The following is a 10,171-nucleotide window of genomic DNA, read 5'->3' on the forward strand; positions in this document are numbered from 1 at the left end:
TTTGAATTGTACATAGAGATAAGATTATTTTTTTCAAAACCTTGCCGTCGTGACAATATTGTAATTTTATCTATTTTTTTTTGTAGTTATTCAAATTAGACACCACTAATTTATTGTCTTCATTTTTCTAATTTCCTTCATCGAGTTAGAGCTAAGAGTAGATTGATTGTAATTAATCTGCCAAATAAAATTCAGAATCAGTTCATCTTTAAGCTATTCAAGAACCGAGATCGGAAGAATGAATACAATTTTAGTGTTAGATGATAAAGGTTTCGTAAGGTGTATCAGTTTTAAAAAAATGCATGCACATCTTATGATAGAATAAAGTAATTTTTTGTAGAATTTGTATTTGATAGAGTGATTTGGCTAATAGATATTTTTAATCCGTGCTCTGCTAGTTTAGGATCCAAATACCAAAGTCAAACAGTGTATATTTTATTGAAGTTGGTCTTCAACTGACTGACCACAAAAAAAAACAAAGGAGTTGGTCTTAAACTGTAGTATCTTCTTTTCATTTTTAGCGAACTGTAGTATCTTTTAAAATTTACAAAATGGAAGCACTCAAAGCCCAAAATTGTGGAATTGAGACTGGGCTTAGCTTCCAAATCCATAATATAGGGAACTACTTAGTCGGTTGCCCAATAGTAGGAAGTATCCATCCTCCGAAAACTAGAAACATAGGCTTCCGTGAAGCATATTTTATTATTTCACCGAAAGGAGAAAACAAGATAAATTACCGAAAAAAAAAAAAAAAAAAAAAAAAGGAGAAAACAAGATAAATGTAAGTAGATGGAAGCTTTGTGATTTCTGTTAGTAACTTGGCGTTGTCCGGAACTCTTGATTAAAATTTGTAAATAAAAGTTGATATTAAATTAATGTTGTTAATTTAATTTTAATAAAAAATAAATTAATATTAACATAATTTATATTTAACAAATTTTATATGAAAATATATTAACTATATTAAGTATATACTAAAATTATTTATTAGAGTAAAATATACATTAAAATAAAAAATATAGATTAAAAAATAAAAATAAATTATATATATATATATAGACTAATTTTAATGTATAAATAATAATTTTAAAATAAATTATAATAAAATAAATATTATTTATATTATATTATTTAAAATCATATTTAGATAAAATTTATTTTAAAAAAAACATAAATTTATATTACTCAAAATCACATCCTTCTTTTTTCAAACATTCTTTTAGCTATACTTTTTTTTTTTAGAAAAAAATATAAATTTAGTGTTGAAATTTAATATTCTTTTGTCCAGAATTTTTCATTACTTTGCAATATTTTTTTTATTTAATTTGGTCTTTTTAATAGAATCAATAATTCATGTTAAAAAAAATTAACAATAATAAATAAAGTACAATCTAATTCAAGAACCCATCAACTCATGAGTACTAAAAAGAAAATACTAGGATATTAGAATTTATTGTTTTTGATCATTTCTTAATTATCAACTCAATTTCTTTAGTTTAGTTCTTTTAGTCTAGTAATCTAACAACATATTTTATCCTATATTTTTAAATTTTGATAGCTAAATAATGACAAAAACTAATAAATTTTGATAATCCTCTAACATTTTTCTTACTAAAAATTTCATAAAACAAAATACACTTTAATTCATATGAAAAGGAAATAATATGTATTAGAGTGCATTAAAGAAAAAGCTTCCAAAAAAAAATGCATAGTATGAACAAAAAATATATGAAAAATTGGTAAAAGATCAAAACTTAGTAGAGAGTATTAAAAATGATTATAAAAAAATTAAAATATTTATTGGTAAAGTATGACCGTGAAAAAAAAAATAAATATGAGAATTCTGGTGATTATTTTGTGTTTCTTTTTATAGATGAGAATAAAGAAAAATAGCAAAAAGAAAATAAAATTTTTTAATCATTTCTCTAATCGTATTTATTAAACACAAAAGCTATAATTTGTTATCTCAGATAAATATATAGAAGTTGGAAACATAGAATTATAGTTGTGTTTAGGAAGAAAAAAAATAGTCAAACAAAAAGTTGAAGTACTAAAAGAAATTAAACGTTCGTTGTAATTCAAACGCTAAATCAAATGTATTTTTAGTGTGTAAGTTAATTTAAAAAAATAAAATAAAGAAAATTATGCTATGTCAATGCAAAGAATAAATTTTTATAAGTAACTATACGTAATAAATATTTTACCGGTAAAAAAAAAAAGAACAATAAATTTTTATACATAACTATATGTAATAACTAATAAATATACAATTGTAGCAGGATTGTGAATTTTGGGATTGGTAAAAAATTCAAAGCTACACTTGCTAATATAATAATAAAGGTTTAGTTTATATGTATTTTAATAGTACATATTAAAATTATTAATTAATTAATTTTTATGAAAAACATATAAAATTTAAGTTGTAACGATACATTTAGTATAAAAAATTTAAAATTTTCAACTATTAATAATTACAAAGATATATGTTAGCCAAACTTATATAACAATTATGTCAAATCTGCCTTTTTTAAAAGACAAAAATAATATTTTATTATTAAATTACAAGAATAACTTTCATAATCATTACTTAAATTATCATTAAAAAAAATTGAACTTGACTGAATGGTGATATTATCAATATATCCTAATTAAATTCTACAGACAAATCTTTCCTGCAACATTAAATTAAAATTTCTATGAAAAAGATAAATATACAATAAATCTATGGAGACAAAATTGGTATGAGACAAACACTATATTTAAATAAAATTCTTGGTCTTTCAAATAACAATGGTAACCAAAAATACAATCGAAATTTTATGGCACAAAAATATATTTGAATTTTGTTATTAACAAAAATATCATTAAATAATTTAAAAAATACGATAAAAATATTCAACATTAAATGTGTATTTTCATAAATGTGTATTTTAAAGATTTAACTACATATTTTAGAATTTTAATATTTTTAAATTTATTCTGTAATATTTTATATGTCTAAAATTATCAATTTACTATTTAAAATAAATTTTGAAGCATTCTCTTTTTTAACATATATAATTATATAATTTGTTAAAAAATTATTTTTCATCTTATTTCAAAGTGTTATTTTAATAATTTTTATTATTAAAAAAATCTATTCAATTGTTACTGTTATCATAGAAAGAGTCAAATATAATTGTTACTTTTTTATATTAATCCAAACCTATTTTTTTAATAACTTACAATTATTTATATATTTATACGCTTTTATTTTTTTAAATTTATTTATTATTAGTTGCTACTAATATATTATAATACACATTATAATTTATACATATTAAGTTACTAACATTATAAATTTTTTTAGTGTCTATTATACTAAGATATATTTAATCCATAATATATATATATATATATATAAACTAATAGTACTAATTTTTTTTAAATATTTAGGGAGACTGTGGCCACTGTAGATTCTCTTAAATCTGTCTCTAAGGGTTTGTTTGGATGGAAAGATGGAAATAGAAAGGAAGAAAATAGAAAGGAAAGAAAAGAAAGGAAAGAATTTGAATGTATTTTTATTTTCTCTTGAGTTGTTTGGATGAAAGGAAAATGGAAAGAAAGAAAAGAAAAGAAAGAATAATTTTTTTTGTTTGGTTAGAAAGAAAATTAGGGAGAAAGAAGAATGAATTAGTAGTAAATGACATTTTTGTCCTTGTATTTATAAAAATAATATTTTATGTATATGATTTATGAAAGGACAAATATGGAATAATGTTTTTGGGTTTCATTTTCCTCTCAATTTTCCGTCCATAGTTGGAAGGAAAAATTTTGAGTGGGACCCACTCTTAATTTTAAACTGTTTTAGTTTTCCACTCAAAATTTCATTCCAAACAAACAAGGGAAAATAAACGTTTTCCCTCTCACTTCCTTCCTTTTATTTTCTTTCCCTTGATTTTCAATCCAAACAAACAATACCTAAGTATATTTGATGAAAATAATTTTTAAAAATTTTTAAAAAATAAAAATTTATTGAAAAAATAAAATACTTGATCCAAAATTTTTTGCAGACTAATTTGGGTGTTTACTAAATTCTTAACGTGCATATTAGACAAAAATTCTATTAAAAATAATTAGGTACCAAAAAATATTAATATAAATTTAAAAAAAAAAAAAAACACTTTGGCTGGAGGATACTTCTCGAAAATTTATAAAAAAACAAAATTCTAAAAGAGCAAAATGTCTAATCTAAAGTTTTTTATGAGTTAATTAAATTTTTACTCTAATATTTCATTTAGCGGTCATAATATTAGTGAAAGTAATTTCTCCAATTGATAACAATGTAATCAAATACCACTGCTAGTATATATGGTAAAAAAAGAGTGATTATTCACATGAACAAACTTTTATATAAAAATAGTAGTTAAAAATGATTAGACAATTTAGCATGTTAACTAAACTATTTGATATAATATATTTATATCTTAGTTTTTATTATAAATTCACATTAAAATATTTTTATATGAGCAGAAATATATATATATTGAAATGCATTGTAAAAGAGAAATATTAAAATGCATTGTAAAAGAGAAATATTAAAAGACTAATAAAATTTATTGTTTTTAATTAGTAATTAGTTAAAAATATTTAAAAAATGAGTTAAATATTAGACTAAAAAATTAAATTAAGAACTAAAAATGCTGATAAAAAAATAATAAATTTTATTGATGCTTAAGTTTTTCTCATTTTAAAATTAACAAAAGAATATCATTTCATTGTCTTTTATTGGTCTCCCAGATTATTATTATTATTATTAGAGGTGTGTTAATATTATTTATCAGTGACAAGAAAAAAGATGACTTTAAGCGAGCATTCTACAAGGTCAATCGAGATTACCTAAAATAAGACTACGTGCAATGTATATAGATCATGTCGGTTTTAATAAGTGTTAAAATAGAATCGATTTGATGTTATATATTTGTCATACTGCCAATAAAAACATTACAAAAAAAATCATCCATTCAGTTATATTTAAAAAATATAGTTAAAAATAAAAAAATGTACAAAGTTTCTTTTCTCTTCATACACAAGACCTATACTTGCAGGGAACCATAGAAGCTCTTAGCAAGCAAACTGAAAGAAGGGCGTATGAACAAAGAGCTAGACCTCCTTTATCGGAGCAAAAAGAAAGTTAGAAAGGAGGGAGAAGATTTCTCAAAGACAGTGACTAGAGTACTAAGAGAGGAGCCATGGATGGTTGATGAAGAACCAAGAGGAGAAACAAGAGCATGGAAGGGAGTTAGATCCTTTGCTGAAACAATTAAAAGGGGACCACAATCTGATCAGATGGAGGAGAAGGAAGAGAATCCCATGCTGAAAGAAACAGAAATGGAGGATAGCTCAGAGGAGGAGGTGAATTTCGAAGAAGATCTGGAGCAAAAAGATGCACCTGAAGGAGAGTTTTTTCCATCCTAGGATGTCACTGTTATCAAGATAGAGGAGAGGTTATATAACCTGCCATAAATGAGACAACCATCAGAAAAATATGGAAACCGTGGTGAAATTCATTAATAGTAAAACTGGTGGGAAGGAAAATAGGGTATGCTGTGATGAAAAGAAGATTAGAAAATATGTGGAGTGGTAAAAGTAGCATAGATGTAATAGACTTGGGACATGATTTTTATTTGGTCAAGTTTTACTCACAGGAAGATTTAGACTACACTTTGTTGGAGGGACCATGAAAAATATATGACCACTATCTTGTTATCCGATGCTGGGAACCAAATTTCAACCCTTTCTTAGCCACGATAGATAAGATTACAACTTGGGCGAGACTCCCAGGCCCCCTGATAGAACTATACGACAGAAGCATACTTAAAAAAATTGGAGAACTTATAGGAAAGGTAGTCAAAGTGGATACAAACACTGAAAAGATGTATAGAGGTAAGTTTTCTAGACTCTGCGTGGAGGTTGATTTAACAAAATCCCTTATAGAAAAATATATGATCAATGAAGTATGCTTCAAAGTGGAATATGAGGGGCTTCACCAAATATGTTTTACTTGTGGAAGAGCTGACCATGACAAAAAAAATTGTATAGTAGAAAGGAAACAAACAGGAGGAGAATTGGGAGAAAATTCAAGAAAAGAATGTGAGAAAAAAATAGACTAAGATCTGCCGCATGAAGAAAACAAGGAAGGAAATATTAACAGAGTTAAAGAGAAAGGTAAACAAGTGTTTCAGCAATTGAGTGATAATTTTGGGCCATGGATGATTATCCAAAGATCAAAGAGAGGAAGGCAAAGTGAGGGAGACCCCAAAAACGAAGCAAGAACTAGCAAAATGGAGGGAGAAATACAAGCAATTCCAGATTTCAAGTGCTGGAGATAGAAGAAGCTGAAAATGGAAACGAAGGGGATGTAAATATGGAACCAAATGAGAACACAATAGTAGATGCACAAAAAAATTCAGTAGATCAATCAGTCAAGACCAAAGTAAGAAATAACAGGAATAATAAACAGAAACAGCAGATGAAAAACAACCAAAACACCTCAGATATACACACACAAGACCAAGAAATAGACAATGCAAAGAAAAAACAGCTTGAACCAAAAGGAAGTAAAGGAAAGGAAGCAAACCAGAAGATCACAATACAAGAAAATTCCATTATTCACCATTAAGATAATTGGCAGGAAAACAACTATGAGAGTCCAAACACAAATCACATGGAGAAAGAAGTGGACATATCTCAACAAGCAAACTCCCTAAATGTAAAGCCCCCTAACCCAACAATAGAGGTTATAAAAAAAGAAGCAAAGAAAGACATAGAGATAGAAAAAGCTCTTATGAAAGACATAGACTTCACCATCCCTACCATTAAGGGGGTAGGAGAGGGGAAAATGCAGATTAACTAAGTGTTTAGTCATGTCTTTGGTGTTGGTGTTTTTTCAGCTTATTGGTCTACACAATCCTTGTTATTTGTTTTTCTTAATGATTATCTTAAATTGGAATGTAAGAGGTGCAGCTAGCAAATCCTTTAGTCGCATATTCAAAGAGGTAGCGAACTAATACAAGCCTGATTTAACTATCTTTGTGGAACTAAGATGCAGTAGAAACCAAGCTAGTAAGGTCATCAAGAGTCTGGGATAGACTGTTCCGCTATGAAGCTATGTGGGAGTAGCACCCAAATTTTAAAGAGTTTGTTAAGACGGAATGGAACATTAATTAGAACCTGAACCCCACCCTTTACCACTTAAAAGAGAAGCTTTAAGATTGGAATAAAGGTGCCTTTGGAAACATCTTCAAGCAAAAAAGAAAGATCATGAATAGACTAAAGGGCATACAACGCCACACCACCTATGGCAAAAACAAATTTTTGGACAAATTGGAAGCAAATCTACACAAAAAAATGAAAGAAATTCTCAAAAAGGAAAAGATCTTTTGGTTCCAAAAATCCAGAGCTCAATGGATAGTTGAAGGAGATCACAACACAAAATTTTATCACACCAAAATTATTATTAGAAGAGCCAAAAATAAAATCAACAAGCTTAGAAACCAACAGGGAGAATGGATAGAAAATGGGACCGAAACCAAGGATCATGTTGTTCAGTTTTTCAAAGACCTATACGAGGAGTAGGTAAACATCATTCCTTTAAATTTTATTGCTCAAACAAGTCCTAAAATAGATTCAATTTTTTGTAGGGATATGATAAAGATACCGACTCTAGAAGAGTCAAAGAAGGCAGTTTTTAGCATTGGTTCCTTGAAGGCTCCATGAAGAGATGGTTTCCGGCCCTCTTCTTTAAGAGAAATTGGGAGATAGTAAAAAACAAGATGATGGAGTATGTGACAAGGTGCTGGAACAATCCAGAAGAAATAGAAGAAGCCAACACAACTCTCATCCCAAAAATTCAAAGTCCGTAATTTATCACTCAGTTCAGACCGATAGCCCTATATAATGTCAACTATAAAGTGATTACCAAAATTCTTGTCAACAGAATTAAGCCAACCTTAAATGACATCATAGATCCCTACCAATCCAGTTTTGTACCGGGAAGGAACATCCAAGACAACATTATTATAGCAAAGGAAGTGATGCACTCTATGAAACGGATGAGAGGAAAAGCCAAATTCATGGCGATCAAGATTGATTTTGAAAAGGTGTATGATAAAATGAACAGGAATTTCTTAGAGAAAAGACTGTTGGAGATTAATATACCTAAGAAATGTGTTAGTATTATCATGAAGTGTGTGAGAACAGTTAAATACAATCTGTTGTAGAATGAGAGTATGACAGAGGATTTCTCACCTAAGAGAGGAATCAGACAAGGCAATCCCATCTCTCCCTATCTATTTGTGATATATATGGATGCCCTATCCCAGCTTATAGAAAAAACCATTCAACTGAATAATTGAAAGCCGTTCACTATCGGAAGAAGGGGGCTTGAGATTTCCTACCTTCTCTTCGAAGATGACTTTTTAATTTTTGCGGAAGCTAACTCTACCCAACTTCAAATGTGATTGACACTATGAACACGTTTTGTAATACCTCGGGTCTTAAGATAAACCAAGCAAAGACTTCTATAGTTTTCACTAAAAATGTCCCTAGTCAAATCAAGTAGGAGATGTATAGTATGTCTGGGTTTAAAGAAGGCAAGGAGCTTGGAAGATACCTTGGAGCCATGATCAACAACAACAGAAAAGGAAAAGACAACTACAAGGATGTCATGGATAGAGTCCAAAACAAGCTCAAGGGGTGGAAAAGAAAATGTCTCTCTCTTGTAGGGAGAATCACCTTAGCTCAAGCGGCCATCGACCTTATGCTCAATTACGAAATGCAACATAGCAGATACCTAAAGGAGTGTGTAATGATATTGAAAAAATTCAGAGAAAGTTCATATAGGGGGACGAGAAAAACAAGAGAAAAATGCATCTCGTAAGCTGGAAAACTTTATGTCAACCGAAGCATGAGGGAGGTTTGGGGTTCAGAAGGCTCAACTTAATGAATGATGCCTTTCTACTAAAAGTCATTTGGCGGTGGAAGAATAATCCGAACTCCTTATGGGCAAAAGTTTTAAACCACAAATATGGGAGAGATCAAGGAATGGAGGACATCATTTAGTCTAGAAATTCATATTAAGCTCTTTGGAGAGAAATGACCAAATATGGACAACCTTCCAGAAAAACACCATTCACTATTTAGGGAATGGGCTTCCAAAAAAATTTTGGACAGATTATTGGTTGGACAAAGGCGAATGCTTGATCAACTACAACCAGAACTCAACATTTGATGAGAATAGCTTAGTTTGGGAGTGGACAGACAATGAGGGGGAATGGGATCTGAGTAAGCTCAAACAAGCTTTACCGAATCAGATAATCGATAAAATAAGAGCAATTCCTCCACCAAACTTAGAACAGAAGGAAGATACCATGGGTTGGATGCATTCTCCGGATGGAGACTTCTCTGTGGCAAGTACCTACAAATGGCTAGTTGGATGGACAGAACTTAAAAGATCTAATTAGGATAGAATTTGGAAGTGGAAAGGCCCTCAAAAAAATAAAATCTTTTGACTATGCATCAAAGAATCCCCACAAAAGAAAGGATGAAAAAAATTTGTAGTGGGAATGGTTGTTGCGACCATTGCCCAGATACGGAAGAAAATATCCTTCATGTCTTAAGGGACTGCCCCAAGGTCTCTAAAATTTGGACCCAGCTAATTAAACCAGAAGCAATTGGAAGTTTTTTCGGCCATCAACTATCAGATAGGTGGAGCAGAATCTAAATAAAGAACTAGAAAAAGAAAACAACTACAGTTGGAGGGACATTTTCATGACAACATGCTGGAGGGTTTGGTTTTGGAGGAATCAGGAAGTGCACAATCAAAACTTCCAAAGACCTAAAGAAGCTACCAATGAAATTATCCTACAAGTACAACAAAATAATGAAGCCTTTAAGAAAGATGAGCACCTGATTGAACAGGAGAGAAGAACTGAGATTCATGTATCCTGAAAAACCACCTCCGGAAGGCTAGGTGGCTCTCAACATGGACGGAGCTACAAAATGGAATCACAGCCTGGCATCCTACGGAGGCATGATTCGAGACCATCAGGAAAGGTGGCTGGGTGGTTTCTCTTACAACATTGGCCTCTGCTCTGCTTTCAATGCTGAGCTATGGGAAATTCATGATGGC

The sequence above is a fragment of the Arachis ipaensis genome, chromosome B10 (genome assembly GCF_059453495.1).
Source record: "Arachis ipaensis isolate K30076 ecotype BB chromosome B10, ASM5945349v1, whole genome shotgun sequence".
In the NCBI taxonomy this organism is placed as follows: Eukaryota; Viridiplantae; Streptophyta; class Magnoliopsida; order Fabales; family Fabaceae; genus Arachis; species Arachis ipaensis.